Source organism: Pelodiscus sinensis, chromosome 6, assembly GCF_049634645.1.
Source record: "Pelodiscus sinensis isolate JC-2024 chromosome 6, ASM4963464v1, whole genome shotgun sequence".
NCBI classification, from domain to species: domain Eukaryota; kingdom Metazoa; phylum Chordata; order Testudines; family Trionychidae; genus Pelodiscus; species Pelodiscus sinensis.
The window spans coordinates 44,292,698-44,314,270 of record NC_134716.1 but is presented as its reverse complement, the minus strand read 5'-3'; the positions used below and the strand labels follow the sequence as shown (position 1 = coordinate 44,314,270).

General features: G+C 42.0%; 2 protein-coding genes across 3 annotated transcripts in view; one reads left to right on the top strand and one right to left on the bottom strand.

Annotated features, from left to right (window-relative positions):
- Positions 1–21,573, bottom strand: part of LRRC2 (leucine rich repeat containing 2) — a 361,338-nt gene that overhangs the window by 116,929 nt on the left and 222,836 nt on the right. The window contains exon 1 of one of the 2 annotated variants that reach the window (XM_075931850.1): positions 3,562–3,577. The exons of the other annotated variant lie outside the window; for it this stretch is intronic. The gene's annotated coding sequence lies outside the window, so the exon portion shown is untranslated. Of the gene's footprint in view, positions 1–3,561; positions 3,578–21,573 lie in introns of those variants that run through there. 2 annotated transcript variants of the gene reach the window in all.
- LOC102449702 (cryptic protein-like) overlaps positions 5,550–21,573 on the top strand; it is a 31,394-nt gene continuing 15,370 nt past the window's right edge. The window contains exon 1 of the mRNA XM_075931854.1: positions 5,550–5,672. The gene's annotated coding sequence lies outside the window, so the exon portion shown is untranslated. The remainder of the gene's footprint in view (positions 5,673–21,573) is intronic.

The following is a 21,573-nucleotide window of genomic DNA, read 5'->3' as shown; positions in this document are numbered from 1 at the left end:
GGAGAGAGGCTAGTCCCAGTTGGCTCCCTCCCTCCACCCAAAGACCTATCTCCTTTTCCCCACCTGAGCTTCCCCTTTCTATGGGTGTCAGTCCTTTCAATTCTGCCCCAGCTGTGGAGCACAGGATGTATAGCACACAGCCCACCCCTCATTCCTGGGCCTGATCACAGGGCAGGCAGCTCACAGCCTTCTGAAATTCAGTGCCCCCAGACCTTGCAAACACAGGGTGGGGAGTAACCCCAGAGCCTCCAGCCCCTCCCCACCCAAACTCTGAGTGGAATGGCCCCAGGTGCTGGAGTCCTCAAGCACTGGACACTGTCCCAGCCACCTCAAGTCTGAGTCACCTAGCCGAAGTCCTTGCACTCTTCCCTGAGTAGCTGCCTGCCTGGGATAAAGGGGGAAGGGCAAGTAAGAGGGGATTCCATAAGGTGCATGGGTGGGGCCATGCTGGACAGCCTTCTTTGCCTATTGGACACACCACCCATGCTCCCATATTAAATAGGCCTTTCTAGTTCTCAGGAGTTCAGATGTTTGAGGTTATGTCCAGATTTACACCTTGGCTGTTTCTAGACTGCATCCCTTTTCCGTAAAAGGGATGCAAATTAGACACATCACAATTGCAAATGAAGCGGGGATTTAAATCCCCCCTGCTTCATTTGCATAAACATGGCTGCCGCTTTTAAAAAAAGAAATAAGGGATCTTTCGGAAAAAGCTTTATTTTCCAAAAGATCCCCGTCTAGACTGGCGCTTTTTCCGGCGAAGCTCTGAGCCGGAAAAAAGCGGCAGCCATGTTTATGCAAATGAAGCAGGAGGGGATTTAAATCCCTGCTTCATTTGCAATTGCGATGTGTCTAATTTGCATCCCTTTTACGGAAAAGGGATGCAGTCTAGACACAGCCCTTGGCAATTGCAAAAAAAACCTGACCCAAAATAAGGCATCAATTTGCAAAATCGCTGTGTCGTTCCCATGTCCCTGACTCATCCACTACACTCTGAGCAAGTCTACACAGCCAAAATAAGCTATGCAACTTGAGCTATGTCAATTGCATAGTTTAAGTCAAAATAGCTTATTTCAGCTTTTGGCGCTGTCTACACAGTAGGAAGTCCGAGAGAGAGCACTCTTCCTTCAACTTCTCTTACCCCTCTTGAAATGAGGGTTGCAATAGTCAGAGTAAGAAGTCCTCCATCTCACCATTATTTTGATATTATGCTGAAATAACTGCTTGCTGTGTAGACGCAGACTATGTTATTTTGGAATAAGGTCAGTTATTCCAAAATAATGCTGCTATGTAGACATAGTCTTTGTCTATGCTGCAGACAAGGATCCTACAAAAAAATATTGGGTTAAATCCTCATGGAGGGTACAGATACACAGCAGGGAGTTATTTCAAAATAAAGGACTTCTTACTCAGACTCCTGTAACCATCATTAAACAGGGGCTGTGTCTACACTGCACCCTTTTTCTGGAAAAGGGATGCAGATTAGACACATCGGAATAGCAAAATCCGCGGGGGATTTAAATATCCCCCGCGGTATTTGCATTAACATGGCTGCTGCTTTTTTCCGGCTTGGGGATAAGCCGGAGAAAAGCGCCAGTCTAGACGTGATTCTCCGGAAAATAAGCCCTTTTCCGGAGGATCTCTTATTCCTACTTGAAAGAGATCCTCCGGAAAAGGGCTTATTTTCCAGAGAATCACGTCTAGACTGGCGCTTTTCTCCAGCTTATCCCCAAGCCGGAAAAAAGCGGCAGCCATGTTAATGCAAATACCGCGGGGGATATTTAAATCCCCCACGGATTTTGCTATTCCGATGTGTCTAATCTGCATCCCTTTTCCGGAAGGGATGCCAGTATAGACATAGCCAAGGAGTAAGGGAAGTCAGAGGAAGAATGCTCTATTTTGAAGATGCTCCCAATTTTGAAATAAGTTATTTCAAAATGAGCTACTCAATTGACGTAGCTCAATTTCTGTAGTTTATTTGAAGTTAAGCCCTGCACCCCTCGTGTAAACTTACATTGCACCATTGACCTCAGCAGAATAGTGGCAATTCATGCCATCCGAAAACCTTGTTTATTTTTTGAATATGTAATTGAAAGCTGTGAAGCAGATGCTGAACTGGGGTACATCAGAATATTGACATTAATGTCAAATGAAATATATCAATTTATACCAGCCAAGGATCTAACCCAAGAGGCCTTTTCCTCATCTCAGCAGTAATTCCATCATGCTAACATCAGTGAAAGGAAAAACAACCCACTTGTCTTCATAACTCCATGTAAAGCCCCTACCAAGCACTCTACAAATAGGAATACATCTGTTTCCCTTGGATCAGATTTTGGGTCTAGCATATGAGCTACAGACCCTTCTGGTTTTTGCAAACTAATTAAATGGAGCAAAACCAGGCAAAACTGTATGAATTTGTCAAACCCAGGTCGTGCCTAAAGGTTTGCAATAAGATTTGCCTATTGGAAAACTGGGTTCATTTAAATACCACAAGCTTCAAACTTTATGGTTTACAAGCCCATGCAGATTGGTTCTCATACAAAAAAAATTTTTTAATCCCTTTTTAATCAAACTTGGAAGGTTTGCCCTGTTCTAATGCTCAGGAAATTTATGTGGAGGAGCTGATAACTGCTATCACTGCCTCCTCATTGACTCTTCACTGGCAGCTTCCCACTTCTTGCAGTTCTGAAAGCATTGATTTAAAATGGCCTGTAATGTTGCCAGTTCAATTTAACACCAAGAGACTAAAAGAAGAAGGGAAAAAAACTATGCAAAGAAGTACTACACAGCTCCCTACCACTTGAAATGTTTCCTCTGCTACATTCTAAAAGAAACAAGGTTTGTACCCTCTATATTTCTTTTTGTTTCATATTTAAACAGGGGGACCAAAGAGAAGTCCCAAGATGCATATTAATGCCTACAGCTAAATTTTAGTAAACAACAATTTATATCTATATTTGAAAGGCTATGCTTTCAAAAGTTAGCTTGCAAGTCATTTTACATAATGCTTACATAATTTTGCACACAAGAAAAGAGTTGCTTGATTTTTCTGAAGACCACATTGCAGTAGGGAAATTTTGCAAACATTCACTTAGAGTTGTTCCAAACATGGTTAAATAACACAATATTTGAAATATTAGCATTATCTGTGTTCTATCAACAAGAGCATTCCCACCATTGCTAAAACTAGTGGAACTGAACCATCATTAATAACTATGAAACTTTGCAAAAATTGCTCTAGTGGAAGCAAGAACTTCAGCCCTGATTGTCCACTGCTTTGCCCCTGCGTAGCCATGTACCAGTGCGATATGAGTGGGTAATTTAACAGCAGGTGAGATAATATATTTTATTGGACCAACTTCTGTTGGTGAGAGAGACAAGCTTCTGAGTTCACATAGACCTCTATAAAGAAGAGCTCTGTGCAGGTTCAATAGCTTGTCTCTCACCAACAGAAGTTGGTCCAATAAAATATATTACCTCACCCACCTTGTTTCTCTTATATTCTTGGGCTTCCACTCCTGCAACATCATCCTATACAGTAGTAGATGAGCCACTTACCTGAGGGGTTTTGTCTGCTGTTCCTTCTAAAAGATCATTCTTTTTACACAGGTGTAAATAACAAATAACTTCACTGATGCTTAACATCATCAATCTATAAAAATCACTGCAGAACTAGCGGAGAATGGAGAATTGGGGTAGTATGCATTGGTAGCACAGAACACACTTCTGTTGTCACCTATGTTTTCTTCTTAGGTGAGCCCTAGTGGGGATATCAGTGTATGGGGAGGAGGCGTGAACAGGTGCTAATTGACTTTCAATTATTTATTGATTGACCTGCTACAAGGAAAATGTAGTAACCCTAAACTTCTCCATGCTTGTTTCTACCAGACAAAAACAAAGTTGCTTCCAGTTTTCTCTGTGGAGGATGGTTTTAGCCAGTAAATGAAGGTGCCTGATAAGTTGTTAGTGGAATACTGCACTTATTTTTACAGTATTTTTCTTCTGAACAAGAGGGTAATGAGCAAGGACATTTCAATTAGGCTAGAAACACTGAGATCATCTTAGCTGGAATTGGGGACGGGTAAGAGATTTCTTTCTTACTGAGGGTCTTTAATTCTTATACTGTATAAATGTATTTCTCTAGATTCAAATTAGGAGCATAAATAAAGAGACCGAAAGCACATGATGAATTTAGCTGCTACTAAGACACAACCACCTCTGAGATATTTTGACTGTTCCCTGAAGACCATTAATGAAACAAATGGCTTTTCAGATCTGCAATCTTGTGTACATTTTATTGGCCTCACAGACAGCAAGTTAATGCTTTATGTGTAATTAGGAAAACTGTACCAGTCTTTCTCCCATATGAACAGCGAGAAGAGTACTGGGTGCATAAATCAAAATGAATAACTAATTTGAAAATTAACACTACTTTGTTTTACTATTTAGGTGCTCTCAAGTACTTATTAAAGATATTAAGTAAATAAATCTTGGTCTGTAACCAATATTGGCATGGGCCATTTAAGCCACTCTATGTATTTCTGTCCCCTGTTAGTCTCTTTTTAAAGTCACATTTCTAAAGTGAATGCTCTTAGAAGGTGAACTTTCTGTGATTGTTCTCCCATAGCCAAGGAAAATTGAATGTTCCTGCAAACCTCCCTGCCAATAAACTCATTTACTAGGATGCCCTTGCACAGGACTCCACAGCAAAGGCATGATCACTGGACAAGGCAATTCCAATGAGTAAACATTTGACAGTATTTGCCTTGGACCAACTGAAACTTTATAAAAGTTTTTTGTCTCAATTCCAGCTACTGAGATTGCGATGAATGCTTCCTCTCTTGGCACGTTAAATCAAATACCCCCATTTTAAATTAGGGGGAGTAGGGAGGAAATTAAATGTATTTCCTGCATCTTGAAAATATTTTGCGTTGCATTATTCCATAGAATTTTTCTTCATGCTGGAAAAGCATAAGCAAATGAGTCTAATATGGTTTTCTCCATAGTGTTCTTTACAATTTCTTCAAGGCACTAATTTCATGTTTAATAACAATAATTATTAATTAATTAAACAAGAATATGTCTTGGTACTTCTTCCTTTACCTATAGCTTTAACTAAAGGCCTTCCTTATATCATTGCCAAATTATACTACTGTAGTCACATTCTAGTAAAGTTTTTCTCATGTGGATATGGATTATTTTACTAAAAACAATTTTGTGGACTTAGGTTTTTTTCCTGCTCTGACTTCAATGTGTGGTAGGGCAATGACATGAGAAAATCATAGAACTGAAGGACTGCCCTGGTTCCCATCTGTTTTGATATTAAGATATAGGTGTCTGAAACTCAAGTAACCTTTTGTTCAAGGGACGTTTCTTTTAATTCTTTACTAACATGTATGTCATACTATTGATCTAATTCCATGTATTTCAGTGCAGGTGAAAGGGATTCCCATTTATAGCTGTCAAATGCGGATAGGCACACAAATATATGGCACTTGAGAGGATACGACTTACAGGTGTAATGGTTTATTTTTTTCAAAACCCCAGGCAAGAGGTTAAAAAATAGGCCCTGCTGTACAAATGGAGGAACCTGTAGCCTAGGCAGTTTTTGTGTATGTCCAAAACATTTAACTGGGTGATACTGTGACTTTGAGGAATGGAAAAGGAAGGTAACTAATGAAAATGGTGAAGGTTTTGTTTTTTGTTTTTTCCTGTTTCATGGGATTGCCTTTAAAATCTGAAATCTGCACTTCTTAACAGAGACTGTGGTACTATTCCCCATGGAAACTGGCTCTAGAATAATTGTTCCCTATGCAAATGAATTTATGAGACTTTGTATTGTATGTATCCCACAAATGTTTCAAGTCTGTTGTGGTAAGTAAATTTACCTAAGAGAATAACGTTGTAGATGCATAATCTTCCATCCCCTTCCTTAACATAAACAGGATCTAAGGCTGTAGGTTGCAAACAAGCTTTAACAGGAAAGGTAACATCTTTTAAGTCTTGGGTAAACCTGAAAGATGAATCAGTTTAGTAACTATTCTTAAAGAGGCACTATTGCTATAATTTCAAATAGTATGCACTAGTGCCAGTCCCAGGCATGAAAAAGTCATGAGTAAGACCCCAAAGTATCATGACATTTTTAAGCCAGATTTTGTGTTCTAGTGTATGTGCCTCAATGTTTTCAAGATTTTTTTTTCCCCCTGTATCTGAAGGCTAGAAGCTTACTTTTATTTCCTTTTTAATGAAAGCAGAGATTCTCCAATTGTTTGATTCCAGCAGCTAGGGCTTTAAGAAAAACACCAAATATTATGTGACTTGCAATAAAATGAGTTGGCTTCCTATCCAACATTTATTGTGCTGCCAATGCTATTAAATTGGATGACCTGCAGTTAAAGAATTTGACTTCTGCCAGATATTTAGGGTTCACAGACTGAATGATAAAGAGGACTGGAAAAGCTCAGATTCCTTTATCTTGTGAATGTTCAGTATTAACAGCTATTCACACCTTTTAAAAACTCCCTGTGCTACTGACTGCCCAGTTACATTCCAAGGACTCATCCTTTTTTTTTTAATAAAACCCAAAGATATGCGAGTTCATCATTAAAAGAAATGCTTATTTCATTCTTCCTTCCATATAAAGAGGAGATTCCATGAGTTCTAAATGTTCTGTTGGCTGCCATATGTGGCTGTTTCCATAAAACAGAATACTGTATAAACAATGTAATGAAAGTGGAATAGAAAAGTTGTATTTTGACTCAAGGTCTTCATGTCTGAGGAAGTTGGTTTTTGCCCACGAAAGTTCATGATTCTATATATATTTTTGTTGGTCTCTAAGGTGCTACTGGGCTACTTGTTATATTGTCTCTAGGCTGTAATCAAGGATTTATTTTTTTAATTTATCTTCGGAATTTTTTCCCACATAGGAAAAGTCCTGTAGAATATTTATAGTCTCTTTGTTTTTTATCAGCTCTTTGAAGAGTCTCATAGAACTCAAGGGAGACTTATGCTACAGGATGTTTTGATTCTTGAAATGTATGGCAAATACGTATCCTTCCTTCTCAATTTTATGTAGGCTTTTTTTTCTTTTTTTCTTTTTTTTAGAGTAACTGCTGTATAGCGCCACTGGTTTCATCTCTATTTAATTTCATAAGATTTTTGCTGAAGTGGAGTGAATGTTTTATAAATAGCTCTCTCACAAACATTGCAAGATAATACTAAAGAAATAGTTCACTGGGAAGACTAATGCGCAAAAGATGTAATATTTCAGTTTTAGTTGCAAATATGAAAGGTAGGACAACCACTTAAGCTGTGTAAGTGAGTTCTCTTCATTGAATCTGAAGTGGAATATCATCAGTTCCTACTCAATGTACATGACATATCCTTTATCCTTGGATTCCAACCTTTACAATGAAGTGAACTTGGGAGGACTATTATAAATGATAGTTCTGTATAACAATTCTAATTGTTGGCACCAAAAAAGGAATTCTCTACAGATTTCTTAATGGAAAACACAAATTATGATTCAGAAAGTATTATATGATTTGCTGATCTGGGCCTATGTCATTCCCCCGCCCCCTTATACTATCACAGCCACGTGACTTCAGAACACACTTCTAACTGGAGGTAAAGCCCCAGTGCAGAAAAGGCAGTTATGTAGCCATCATCTGGGGTCACATTAACTCTAAGGTGCCCCATAGTTTTTAATTTGACATACTAAATTGCATCAAACTACAAGCGGCCTTGTCCACTGGTAAGGCTGGTCTTCTGTGGTTATTCCCAATATAGCTCCCTCCTACCAGGCCCCTACCTTTCCATTTCATAAGAAATAACTGAATTTCAGGCACATCCCTGGCACAACCAAAACCTGAGCTTGCTTTAAGTTATGATAAGGGGAAACTGCTTACCAAATGTGGTGGTCCTAGCTCTTATCATTAGGAGGAGTTTTTGAACAAACAGACTCACAGACAGACACACAGACAGATGCCCATTTCTAAAATATATAGTTAGATCTGGACAGTTGCTTCTCTCTATTCTCTTAGAATTACCTCCTATAATCTATCCAGACTTACCAGTTGCAGTACATAGCATAGCCATCATTGGCAATAATTTCATCAAATATAGTACAGACACAGGCCCACCAGCAGCAATTCCGGGCACATGCACAAGCTGCACCTGCACAAACAGGGTCTGCTTGACATTTGGGCAGTGCTGCGCCTGCGCTGGTAGGTGCCCAGTGAGCTGCCAGCTATGCTGCTGGGCATGCTTCTCCAGCATGGCCAGGGTTTCCACATGCCCTCTCAGGCTACGGCTACACTGCTGTTTTTTATGGAAGAGGATATGCAAATAGCGCTCATATTTGCATATCCTCTTCCAATTCTTTTTGTGGAAGAGGTTTTTCCGATTAAAAAGCCATGGGTAGACGGGGCCATTTGTCGGAAACCTCCCCCCCCCCCTCCTTTTTTTTTTTTTAAGCTGAGGTGTAGCAAAGGAATGTAGTTTTGAATGTGCACATTCTAATAGAATCACTTTGCCTATTTCATCCATAACCATTAGTCTTTCAATTCTTCTTGCCTCCAAATTTCTCCTCCTTATTTTAACCTTAATTTTTTAACATATTAGAATTTTAACTTTTCAGTTTTAGTAATTTCTCATCCATGTACTGCAGGAAGTAAAATTTGAAGATCTCCAAAACTGTATGTTTAAAAAAAAAAAGGCAGAGCATGTACATATATGTGTGGCACACTCAGTCGTTAGATTAGTTTTCACAGAAAAAATACTGGATGCATATGAAGGGAGTACATGTACATTTAGACTACAGAGCTTTTCCGGGACACCTCTGGTATCCTGGAAATGCTCTGCCACATCCAAGGAATGAGTCCGCTTTTCCGAAAAAATGTCGGAAAAGCAGACGTTTTTTGTCGACATCCCTGTAAACCTTGTTCTATGAGGAAGAAAGGATGTTCCAAAAGAGAGTGGGTTTTTTATCTGAAAGTTGACCCTGTGTAGATGGGCCAAATGCAGAAAAGCCTCTTTCAGAAGTAACTCAGAAAAAGATACACAATTTATATACTGCAAATTGCACTTTTTTCCTATTTATCTTTGTAGTCTAGACACAGCCTAAATGTGAAGTGATAGTTTGTTACTAGATTATTTAAAAGAAAATGTACAGAGAAACCCAAGCACTCAGTGGAATTAAAGGGACACTTGGTAGGAGTTAGGACTGGCCTACACACAGATTTTGTAGCAATATACTTATGAGTTTGTTTCTATTCTTTTTTTTTTTCCCCCAACCAAAATAGCTGCATCTCTGTAACTCCTAGTTGGACATAGTTATATCAATATAAAGATGCCTTCCGGTGGTATAACTTATTTCCTCCCCTGTATGGGACGAGCTCTACCAGAATAAAGCACTATTTTACCACTATAACTGCTGGATATATAAGCTGAGTGGGGGAGGGCGATATAACTTCACAGGGCTTTGGTTGATTTGTCTGTCTATTTACCTTTGTTCATTGTTGCTAGCAAAAGTGAGAGAAAGTAATTTAGCTTTAACTCTGAATCAAGCGCCTGCTGACTTTTTTTTAACTGTCTTAATCCCACAATGGGACTTTAGGACCGTACTATATTTCCTTGACAAAGCTCCCACAGCACTGGGTTCTCTTTTAAGGAGTGGATCAGGAAAGATGCCAAGATCCTCTTTAGTGTCTTGTGCACACTGCTGTCGGCTTGAGGTGAAAAGCCTGTTGTGCACAGCTGGAGCTGGTGCCAAGCTGTAGCCTCCCAGGACAGTTTGTGTTGACAAGACCCTGTTCTCTTCCTGGCTTTAAGTTTAAAAAAAAATGTAACTGGCTTTTGTCATTTCAGTTTTCCACTGTAACTCAACCGCAATCCGATACGACCATTTGTTAGATTAATGGCTTTTATGCGCAGTTACATTGTAACTCATTTGGGTCATGGCACATTTAAAATATCATAGCACAGCCATTGCCATCTGACTTAATGGGTGGCTGCTGCTTTGAAAAAGTTTGAAAAATCAGCTCCAGCTACAACTGTTGATATAGGAAGTCTTCACAGAAATGCTTTTGTGTTTGACTTTTTTTGGGGGGGGGGGAGGGGGAGAGACATACTGACATTTTTATTATTATTTCTTAATTCACAATACTTTGCAATAATGTGCTTGTTTGTTTTTGGTAACCTGAGATAAAACCTTGATCTGTGCATGGGGTGATGGGTAGGAAGTACATGTTAAAGTTCTAGCATCTCAGAGAAGTAGTCTGTAACTTTTTAAAACAATAATTTTTAAAGGTTTTTTTTTTTATGTTAAAGTTCTGTCAGCACTAGAAAGATGCACAGCTGTGACAACACAGGGATAACTGAAGGGGTACAACTCCCAAGGATGGGTATAGTTACATCAGTGTAAAGGATTAACTTAAACAACAAATAGTCTGGTAGCACTTTATAGACTAACAAAACATGTAGATGGTATCACACTCTTGCATGGGCATAGCCCACTTCTTCAGATCACCGGAGTAGTGGGCTGTGCCCATGAAAGCTCATGATACCATCTACATGTTTTAACAAAAGGAGAAACTATGTAGCATTTTAAAGACTAACAAGATGGTTTAATAGGTGGTGAGCTTTCACCGGCCAGACCCACTTCCTCAGATCTGATATGATATGATCTGAGGAAGTGGGTCTGGCCCGTGAAAGCTCACCACCTATTAAACCATCTTGTTAGTCTTTAAAATGCTACATAGTCTGATCTTGCTAAAACAAAAAGGAGAAACTAACACGGCTACCTCTCTATTACTAATCTACATGTTTTGTTAGTCTGGTAGCACTTTATAGACTATTTGGGTTGTTGGGGTTTTTTTTGTTTTTTGTTTTTTAGTTTATCCTGTACAGATTACAGGCAGTCCCCGGGTTACGTACAAGATAAGGACTGTAGGTTTGTTCTTAAGTTGAATCTGTATGTAAGTTGTAACTGGCGTCAGCCGCTGCTGAAACTGATCAGTTTCAACCACGGCTGAATCTGGATGCCAGTTCTGACTTACATACAGATTCAACTTAAGAAACCCAGGCGTTCCCAAGTCAGCTGCTGCTGAAACTGATCAGCGGCTGATTCCAGGAAACCTGGGGCAGAGCAACTCTGCCTCAGACTTCCTGTAGTCAGCCGCTGGTCAGTTTCAGCAGCGGCTGACTTGGGGACACCTGGGGCAGAGCAGCTGGGGTGCTGCTGGGTTGCTCCAGTAGCACGGCTCCTCGGTGCTACTGGAGCAACCCAGCAGCACCCAGCTGCTCTGCCCCAGGCGTCCTGATTCAGCCGCTGCTCCAAGGTGAGAGCAGGAAGAGGGGGAGCAGCTTTTCTCGCCCCGGAGGACGGGGGCGGCGGACCATGGCACATCTGGGTGTCCCGCTGCTCCCGTCCTCTGGGGCGAGAAAAGCCCTGTTTGTAACTGCAGATCCGACATAAGTCGGATCCGCATAACTCGGGGACTGCCTGTATATCCTGTACAGACTAACTCAGCTACCTCCTGAACCATCAGTGTCTAGGTTCTTTATATTGATATGCTGTTTCCAAGTTATGAGTTATATGGTAAGGAGCCATGTAGCCCCTGCACAGGAACCATTTTAAATGTCTGGTACAGGAGAGGAGAGAAGTTGTGGCCTATATCTGTCTTCTTTTCAACACTGTGTCCACCACAGGCTTTAACAACTGCGGGGATGGCCTCCCTCATGCCTCCCATTCCAAGCTCCCTACTTGCTTTCTGGTTTGTATAGACCTACACACCCCTTATGAGAAACAGGCTCTGAAAGCAGGGAAAAGTAGGGAAAGTCCTCAGTGTAAACTTGGGTCTTAAGAGAGGCTCTGTTCTGGACCCCAAATAGTGATCATAGCAAAGAGCATCATCCCTCCCTTCCAAATATTTGAATACAAGTCAAGGATGAAAGTAAGTTTAAATTTTGTACAGGTACTGTCCCATCACAACCCCCCCTTGGAGGCAATCAGTGTGTGTGGGGAGAGGGTGAAGTTGCAATAGGACAGTATCCGTAAGAAATTTGACTGTGAAATGCTCAGGACAAGGGGTTGGGTGTGTATGGGCATGGGGAAGCTCAGAGCATAGAATCCTAGGGCTGGAAGAGACCTCAGGAGGTCATCAAGTCCATCCCCATCCCCAAGGCAGGACCAATCCCAACTAAATCAACCCAGCCAGAGCTTTGTCAAGCCGAGACTTAAACACCTCTAGGAATGGAGATTCCACCACCTCCCTAGGTAACCCATTCCAGTGCTTCACCACCCTCCTAGTTAAATAGTTTTTCCTAATATCCAACCTAGACTTCTCCCATTGTAACTTGAGACCATTGCTCCTTGTTCTGCCACCCGTCACTACTGTGATATCCAACCTGGACCTCTCCCACCACAACTTGAGACCATTGCTTCTTGTTCTGCCATCTGTCACTACTGAGAACAGCCTCTCTCCATCCTCTTTGGAACCTCCCTTCAGGAAGTTGAAGGCTGCTATCAAATCCCCCCTCACTCTTCTCTTCTGCAGACTAAACAAACCCAAATCCCTCCGTCTCTCCTCATAGGACTGGAGATAGGTGGCGGGGGTCAGGAGTCAGGGCAGCGAGTTGTAGAGGAGTTTGGGACTGGGAGTGTGGTAACTGCGCTGCCTGGGTGCCAGATCCCTGGGTGGAAGAGACTGAGCTGCCCAAACACTGCAGCCCTGAGGACCTCACTGCCTAGCCACTGGATCCCCAGAGCAGCAGGCCCCACACTGCATGGCTACGCTAGCACAAGGGCTGGAGCCTGTGTGCACTGTGGCCACGCAGCCCAGGGTGCCAGCAGCATCCAAAGCTCAGCCCCCAGGGCACACCAGCTTACTTTCCTTTTTGATACAAATCCAGGGTGAACCATAATAACCCAAACTTTCAGCAATTAATAGGGATCCTGCCTCCATTAATAAAACCCTAACAAAGTGCTCCAGAATGGAATCGCTGACAGATCTTTGCCATAGAAGCAAAGAAGGCTGTTGGACACAAAATAAACACAAATTGATAGCAAAGGTGAGTTTTAAAACTCCATGCTAAGAAAGCCATATTATAGTAACGGCAATTGCACTTCACCCAACATTCCTACAGAGAGAAAGAAAACAGATTAAATTTCATTTCATAGCTTATGGGCTTTTTGCTTTTTTCCTCCAATCAAAACATCATCTCTCCTTTCCCCCGATAGCTCCTGTTGTTTGACTTCATTATTTAATCCTGTATCTTAACTTTTCTTCTAAAACCACATTACAAAGTTACCTTTGTTACTTAACATTTGACACCTTTGGGAAGAATAACAACTCGCAGCACAGACCAGTCACACATTCATGCAACTTTTCTGTCCCTCTAGTCCAGGGGTGGGTAAATTCTGTCCTGCAGACTGAATGTGGTCGGCAGGGTTAGTCCCTGGCAGGCCCCCACTTCTATATTTACCTCCACATTCTCAGGTATCAGGCAATCGCAACTCTCATTGGCTGCGGATCACTGTGCATGGACAATGGGAGCAGTGGAAAGTGGTTTCCCAAGCCACACCACTTCCCTCCATTCCAGTTGGCTGCAAATGGCGATCTGCAGCCAACAAGAGCTGCGATCATCCAATACCTGTGGAGATTCAGGTAAATATAGCGGTAGCAGCCGCTTTTTTTTTTTTTATTGCCCATCCCTGCTCTAGTCACACTTTTTCACTATGTTCCACTGGTAAATAAGTGCAACGTCGCCTCATTCTGTAAGATTGTGTCATTTTCATGCATTGTTTGCAACATAGCATGGTGGCAACTGGCGTGCACAGCTGTGACAAGGTATGTAAGTGCCTGTATAAAGCAATATAACATTGTTACTCAGTCATGAAGAAGGCCTGTTTATGCCAGAAAGGTTTGCCAGCAAACATGCATTGATTAGGAGTGTGAAAAAAAATCACATCCCAACACAACCCAGCTGTGCTAGTGTGAACACACTTACACCTGCAAAAATATCATTTTGCAGGTATAGTTTATTCCAGTGAGAGAATTGGCATCAACTATACCAGCAAAAGTATTCTTTTGCAAGCAACAAGCTGTACCTCCACTAGAGGAGTTGTCAGTGTTGCTGTACTTGCAGAATCTTTAGTGTAGCCCAGGGGTGCGGAACGTTTTTTGGGCTGGGGGCCACTGACCCACAGAAAAATCAGTTAGGAGCTGCACACAAGAGAAGGAAAAAAACACTCCTCACATTCCCCTCACACATCAGAGCCTAAGGGGAGCCCAGGCTAGTAGATTTTGTATGTTCCAGCCCTGTGGGTGCATGGCCAGGGGGCTGGAGTGCTAGTGGGAGCTCCCCAATGAGGGGGAATCCCTGAGCCTCAGGGGCTGGATCCAGGCAATCGGGGGCCATATCTGCCCCTGGGCCTGAGGTTCCCTGCCCCTGGTTCAGACAAAGCCTAGGTCTGCCCATATTTCTTTATCAGCAAATCCTTTTCTGAATAGACGAGGCCTGATATAACAGACTGATCCCAAGTGAACTTATCGTTACCATGCATGCTCTGACTCAATGTGAGAGCCCAGCAGAGGTCTGGGCATGTGCTCAGTAACACACATGATCTGTAACACACTGGACCTAAAATGTATAGGTCTGCCCCCTGATGTGTAGCTGCTGCACCTCATGCTAAATTTTCCACTGAACTCTGTTCCGAGGCAGCTGCAAGTACTCTTTTTTTTTTTTTTTTTAAACTGACTTAAACATGAAACCCAAATAATAGCACGAGTGAAGTGCCTCCAGCCAGGTGTTTGATAGGTTTTAAATTTAAAACCTGCACTGAGCTCTCATGCTGCCCCCTAATTTTCTCTTTTCAGCGTGCAGTAGAGGCAATTGCAAAGCTTCACTGTGGAAGCTCAAGGGGAAAGCTACACAATTTTTACAGCTCAGTATAGTCAGGGTTATCTAGTGCCCTGAAATGAACAGGAGGTTGGTCTGGGGTTTTGGCACTAGAAAGAGGCTTCATCTCCCTCTCTCTTTTTGCATTGTGGCAGGAGAAGTGAGGACTTGAAATCTGAAAGGTTGACCCTTGCATTAAGAATTCTTGATGGCAGTCAAAACTCCCTACCAATTCCACCCACCCACACAGCAGTGATGGATAAACAATGATTAACAGTGAAATGGTTAACTACAAACAATGTTAACTTATCATAATTACCTTCCAGACAAAGAACTCTATTGACAAAAATGGGTGCAGTTCTTATTCTCTCCCAACTATTGCTTCAGGCTGCCGTTTTGCAGTTTCAGGAATTCAGCAGTGCAACAGGGCACATTCAGGATTCACAGATTTTCTTTTGCACACGCAGGGCTTTTCTATTAAAAAAAATGAATGGCTACATCTACACTGGCATGATTTTCCGGAAATGCTTTTAACGGAAAAGTTTTCCGTTAAAAGCATTTTCAGAAAAGTGCGTCTAGATTGGCAGGACGCTTTTCCGCAAAAGCACTTTTTGCGGAAAAGCGTCCGTGGCCAATCTAGACATGCTTTTCCACAAAAAAGCCTCGATCGCCATTTTCACGATTGGGGCTTTTTTGCGGAAAACAAATCTCTGCTGTCTACACTGGCCCTTTTGCGCAAAAGTTTTTCAGAAAGAGACTTTTGCCCGAACGGGAGCAGCATAGTATTTCCGCAAAAGCACTGACAATCTTACATGAGATCGCAAAAGCACTGACGGAAATTCAAGCGGCCAGTGTAGACAGCTGGCAAGTTTTTCCGGAAAAGCACCTGCTTTTCCAGAAAAAGTGGCCAGTCTAGACACTGACAATGTATAAAGCCTGTCTACATGAGGAAAGTTATTGCTGGCATAATTATACCACTATAAATCTATACTGCAGACAAGTTTAGAGCCATCTGTTAGAGTTGGTCTATACACAGTTACGCAGTTTGAGAACCACATGGGTATATGTGCACCATATTGACAGATCTATATAGCAAACCTGTGTCCAAAAACTAGAGTAATGTGATTGCAGTAACTTGTCTGTTTCTGATGGCCGCCTTAGCTCATTTTCTGTGTCCACAACATTATTTTGTATATCCTTTCATACTCATGATGCCAGACAGGCATTATTTTTGGCCTTTTTACACTTTACAAATATCTTAAAAACTGGATGGCAACAGACTGGAAATCCCAGCTGTGACTGAACCTGGTGATGTGCTAAACCAGGGTTTCCCAACCTATGGGTCAGGACCCAAATATGCTGAGAGCTGAGACTATTGCTTCACGTTGGCTCAACAGACATTCTAGGCTTCGGCATGACAAAGCGATAACAGTTTGTAAGCTTATTACCTAGCTCCTTCCCAAAAGTACCTCCCCTCAAGTAGCTATCATATCTCATAGTGACACAACACCCATCCAGCCGGAGCTTTGTGGTAAGTTACTAGAGGTGCTATTTCTGAGTTTGGCAGCTTGCCATCCAGGATTCTGTATCCCCGCAACTGAGTCTGTTAGCAAAATACTATATCTGGATCAGGTATTTCTATCCCCATCTAACTGAAAAATCTTCACGGGAATCCCTCTAATCTCATTTGCTGATGATATAATGTTTTTTTCTGAGAGATCAGCCTGATATCTCAGTAATGTTAATGTACACATAAAACTGTCCCATTAGCAGGCAAAGTGACAGAGCGGAGAGAAAAGACCAGAGTTGACAAGTGAGTAAGAATGAGTCATGGAGAAGCTTGCCTCCAATAAAAATGAGATACAGTTTTGCCCTTTTGATAAGGGTTTATGGACTATTCCCTAAAATTGTTAATTCTGCAAGCTGTGAGCCAGGCCTGCCGACAGGAATTCTGGGCCCCAGTACAACACATCAATGGGACCCCTATTCCCCTCCCTCAAAGGGAGCCACAAGCCACTTCTCTCCCTATCCCGAGAAACCCCGAGCACCATGCCTTAATTAGAGGAACTTCTGGTCAGTCTCTACCCACTGCCCCACCTGCCTGGAAGTGCCCCTCCCATCCTCCTTCCCCTCTCTGCCTCCTCCGGCTACCCTCAGCCCAGCTCTCCCACCCCAGTGGTCCTATGCCTTTCTCCCAGCCATCCCTGCCTCCCCTTTTGCCTTCCCAGCCTGATTCCTCCACCCCGGTCTGCCCTTACTCCCTCCCAAAAGCTCGACTCCCACCTTCTCTTCCCAGCCCAGCTCTCCTGTCCCCGCTCACTCTTGTCTTCTCCCATCTCTTCCCCGCTGCTCCCCTGCTCCACCAACCCAGGCAGGGGTTCAAAGCAGCAGGGAGTGCCACGCAGCAGCCCTGGGTCCCTTAATGCCACAGGGCCCCTGCACAGTTGCCCCCTTTCCCACTCCCCATCAGGCACTAAGGAAGACCAACACTGACCCATCATGGAATAACTCAATCACAATACAAGCAAAACTGTCTCTCGTCCCTATATATCAGGGGTGGCCAACTAGATAGAGACTAAGAGCCAAAATAGCTATGGATAGAGTGCAAAGAGCCACATAATGTATATTTATTTGTATATATCTATATAATACACAAAATGTAGCGATAAAAATAACATTAAAGGACATTTCAGACAAAAAACAATAAAGTCTCTAGTCACTTAAAAAATTCATGGCCAGTCCATATGTCACACAGGCCCTCTCCATGGCCTGTGCCTAAACTGGTAACCTGAACAAAAGTCTGCTATTCCTGGCTACAGTTCCCAGAGGTAAATGATCTGGGATTTGGTTATATGCTCTGCGGAGGTCTTCACTTTTCTGCACCCTCTGTGCCTGTCATGGGGGAGAGGGTCTGGTTCCTGTGCAGGGGCTAAATGGCTCCTTACCACACAATCCATGACTTGAGGTACAATCGTCTCAGCCTATGCTCCGGGACTGAACTCTGAGACCCTCTCCCCCATGACAGGCACAGAGGGTGCAGAAAAGTGAAGACCTCCACAAAGCACATAACCAATGCAGGAGAGGAGGACTTTGCTAAAGTTGAATAAAAGTTTTGGCCTTCTACTTAATTCCATGCCTACGTCTGTCCTCCTGTCACCACTATGTCCAGGGGCTTTGACAGTCAAGGGGGCAGCCTCTCTCATCCTTCCCACCTCCTCTGTAAGTCTGAATGTGCACCAGTGTGATAGAGCAGGAGTGGGGTAGTTCAAGCTGTGTTTATATGGCCTTGGGGGTTTTTTGTGCCAAGTTTAGTAAAACCCATCTCTAAAATCTCCCTGGTTGGGGAAGTGTAACAAACATTTAGGGTCAGGTACCAACCATTTCCCTCCCTTTGTCTGTTCAGTGCCTAGCACAATGGAGCCCTACTTGCTGCTACAAATCCAGTACCATATATAACAACATGCAGTTCACTGCTACCTCATTCCTGCTCAGCAGTTCTCAAAGCAGGTGATGATGCCGTCCCTCCAGGGGAGACATGCAAAAGACGACGTTTTACAGCATGGTCCATCTGAGTAGACAAGTGTCAGTATCTCTGAGAGCACGCTGAATAAAATTTCAGCGGCTGTGGCGAGCACCAGCCAGACTTTCTACCCAGCCATAGCAAGTGGTGGAGAAGCAAAGCATTCCCTGACATGGTCCTCTCCCCATCTTGTGGGGAACATGGAAAAAAGGCTTGCACTTACAGTTCCCCTCCTCTGGTCTGTGAAGAGGAGAGACTGACCCCTTTGCATGGACATAACTACACCCAGCAGCACTACCTGCCCCACAGAAAAATTCTGACCACTGTTTACTGGGTTAAGTCAATGTGGCTATATTTGCATTGCAAAACAAAGTGGCTGTGTCTAGACTGGCCAGTTTTTCCGGAAAATCAGCTGCTTTTCCGGAAAAACTTGCCAGCTGTCTACACTGGCCGCTTGAATTTCCACAAAAGCACTGACTTCCTACTGTAAGAAATCAGTGTTTCTTGTGGAAATACTATTCTGCTCCCATTCGGGCAAAAGTCCCTTTTGCACAAAGCTTTTGCGCAAAAGGGCCAGTGTAGACAACTCAGATTTGTTTTCCGCAAAAAAGCCCCGATCGCAAAAATGGCAATCGGGGCTTTTTTGTGGAAAAGCGTGTCTAGATTGACACAGACGCTTTTCCGCAAAAAGTGCTTTTGAGGAAAAGCGTCCATGCCAATCTAGACGCTCTGTTCCGAAAATGCTTTTAACAGAAAAATTTTCCGTTAAAAGCATTTCTGAAAAATCATGCCAATCTAGACACAGCCAGTATGTTTTTAGAGTGAGCTAGGTAATTGAGATAACACTCTCAATGCAAGATCTTAGCAAAAACAAAGCAGGTAGTCAAGGTGAAAACTACCTCTTGGTAGCCACTTACAGTGAACACCCAGAGGTAAAAATTTAACTTGTCTTGACTCCATTTGACAGTGAGATAGATATCTCTAGCCTTTTTGATTTTTTTTTAAAGCCTGAGATCAGTATGTTGATGTGAAAACGTACTCCATTTTGGCAACGGAGATATGGCCACCATCTTGCCAAAGTAGGGATTCGTTAAGAATTACAGATTTGGCTCCTCATTTGTAAAAGAGTTTGTCAAGTACTCAGAAGCACCAATTATAAAAGCCAGTTATTCTTATTAGAAGCTCATATATTGCAAACCCATATATAATATGGGCATAATTTTATTTACATGAGCAGTCCCATTTAAGTCACTGGGAAGTAGTTATGCACATGTGTAAGCGTCTGCAAGATTAGGGTCAGAATTTGTAAGCAGAACTGTGGGAGAACATTTTTTCCCCAAGAGAAAGTTCAACTATGTATAAGTCTCTAAGGGCGTGTCTATGCAGCAGGGCTTAACTCTAAATAAGCTAAGCAAATTGAGTTACGTCAATTGCATAGCTTATTTGGAAATTTGGAGCATCTACACAGCACTTACTTTGAAATAGAGCACTCTTCCTCCGACTTCCCGTACTCTTCATACAATGAGGGTTACAGGAGTCAGAGTAAAAAGTCCTCCAGCTTGACAGTATTTTGACACTATTTCAAAATAACTGCCTGCTAGCAGACACAGCCTAAGTTATTTCGAAATAATGTTGCTGTGTAGACATACTCCAATGGGCCATGTTAGTCTGTAACTTTAAAGACAACTTTTAAAAACAAGTAGTCCTGTGGCACCTTAGCCCTTTTCTACACTAGGGAGTTATTTTGAAATAATAAGTGGAGCAGCCACACTACCAAGCTCATTATTTTGAAATAGCAGGCTGGTTATTTCAAAATCTGTACTCCTGCTTTCCTTGGGGAATAAGCTTATTTCAAAATAGTTATTTTGGGAGTTATTATTTTGAATTTAATTATTTTGAAATAATTTCCTAGTATAGACATGCCCCTAGAGTCCAACAAATTATATAATCATGAGCTTTTTGGGGCAAAATCTACTTCTTCAGGTGAGATAATCTGGTCCCCCTTTTTTTCCTCCACTTAAGATGATCCCATTTTAAGTAGTGGGTTGTGCCCACAAAAGCACATGATGCCATCTACAAGTTTTATTAGTCTTTAAGGTGCAACTAGCCTATTTGTTGTGTTTTAAGTTTTTCTTGTTACAGACTAACTCGGCTACCCCTCTGAAATATATATTGTTAGTCTCTAAAGTGCCACAGGACTACTTGTTTTAAAAGTTGTTTTCAAATATTTATAGTTCTTGGGGGGGAAAAAAGAAGGGCTTTTTAAATGTTCTCTTTAATTTGTGTGTGAAAAAGCAAAATAGCAGGTTTCCAGGTGAGAAATGGTCACTGTGGCCCTGTATCCCTATAGTCAGTGACCTCTGTAAAAATAGGAAAACTTTACTCTGAATTTCTCTTAAGGAGAAAATTCATGAGCACTCCCAAAGTATCTCTTAACTGCTAGTTTTAAACTGATTGAGATAAGCCCATCCTCATCATGAATGTGGTAAAATGTATACTTAAATCAAGCTACAAACTTGACCTGAATGCATAGATATTTGTTGGGGTGGCATTTGCTTGAGATCAATATTTTTGCTAATTAGAAAATCGCACCCTTCCCTCTTTAATCCTTATCCAAACAAAACAGTGTTGACATCACATACATTCACTATTTGTGTTATCACTTTTATGGCTTAGGTTCCCTTGGTGACTCATGTTATTGTGGAAATCTCTGGTAATATTTTTTTTTTTTAAATCTTCGATTACTCTGTGAAACTTTTTTTTTTTTAACCTCTGTAAAGTAGCTAACCAGACACTGCAGAAATATTACGTGACTTACAGGAGCATATTATTATGCTTTGGCCACTTAATTAGAAGATACTTTGTAATACAATCAGAGGAGCTCCCCTGGAGTAAACACACTGTTGTGGCCAAGATACAAAGACAACCTGGTCTAGTGGTTGCAACAGGGTCAGAGATAGATTCAGAAACCCGGTGTAAGGATTAGAAATCAGGAGTCAAACAGGAGGAGAGCGTCCAACATAGCAGCCACACACAGCCCAGTTGTGCAGGCAATTTCATTTGCCTCTCTTTGGGTTTAAATAGAAAGCACTGACCAATCAGAGTTCACAATGTTCCTCTAACTCAATAGTCACCAAACAGTAGATCAT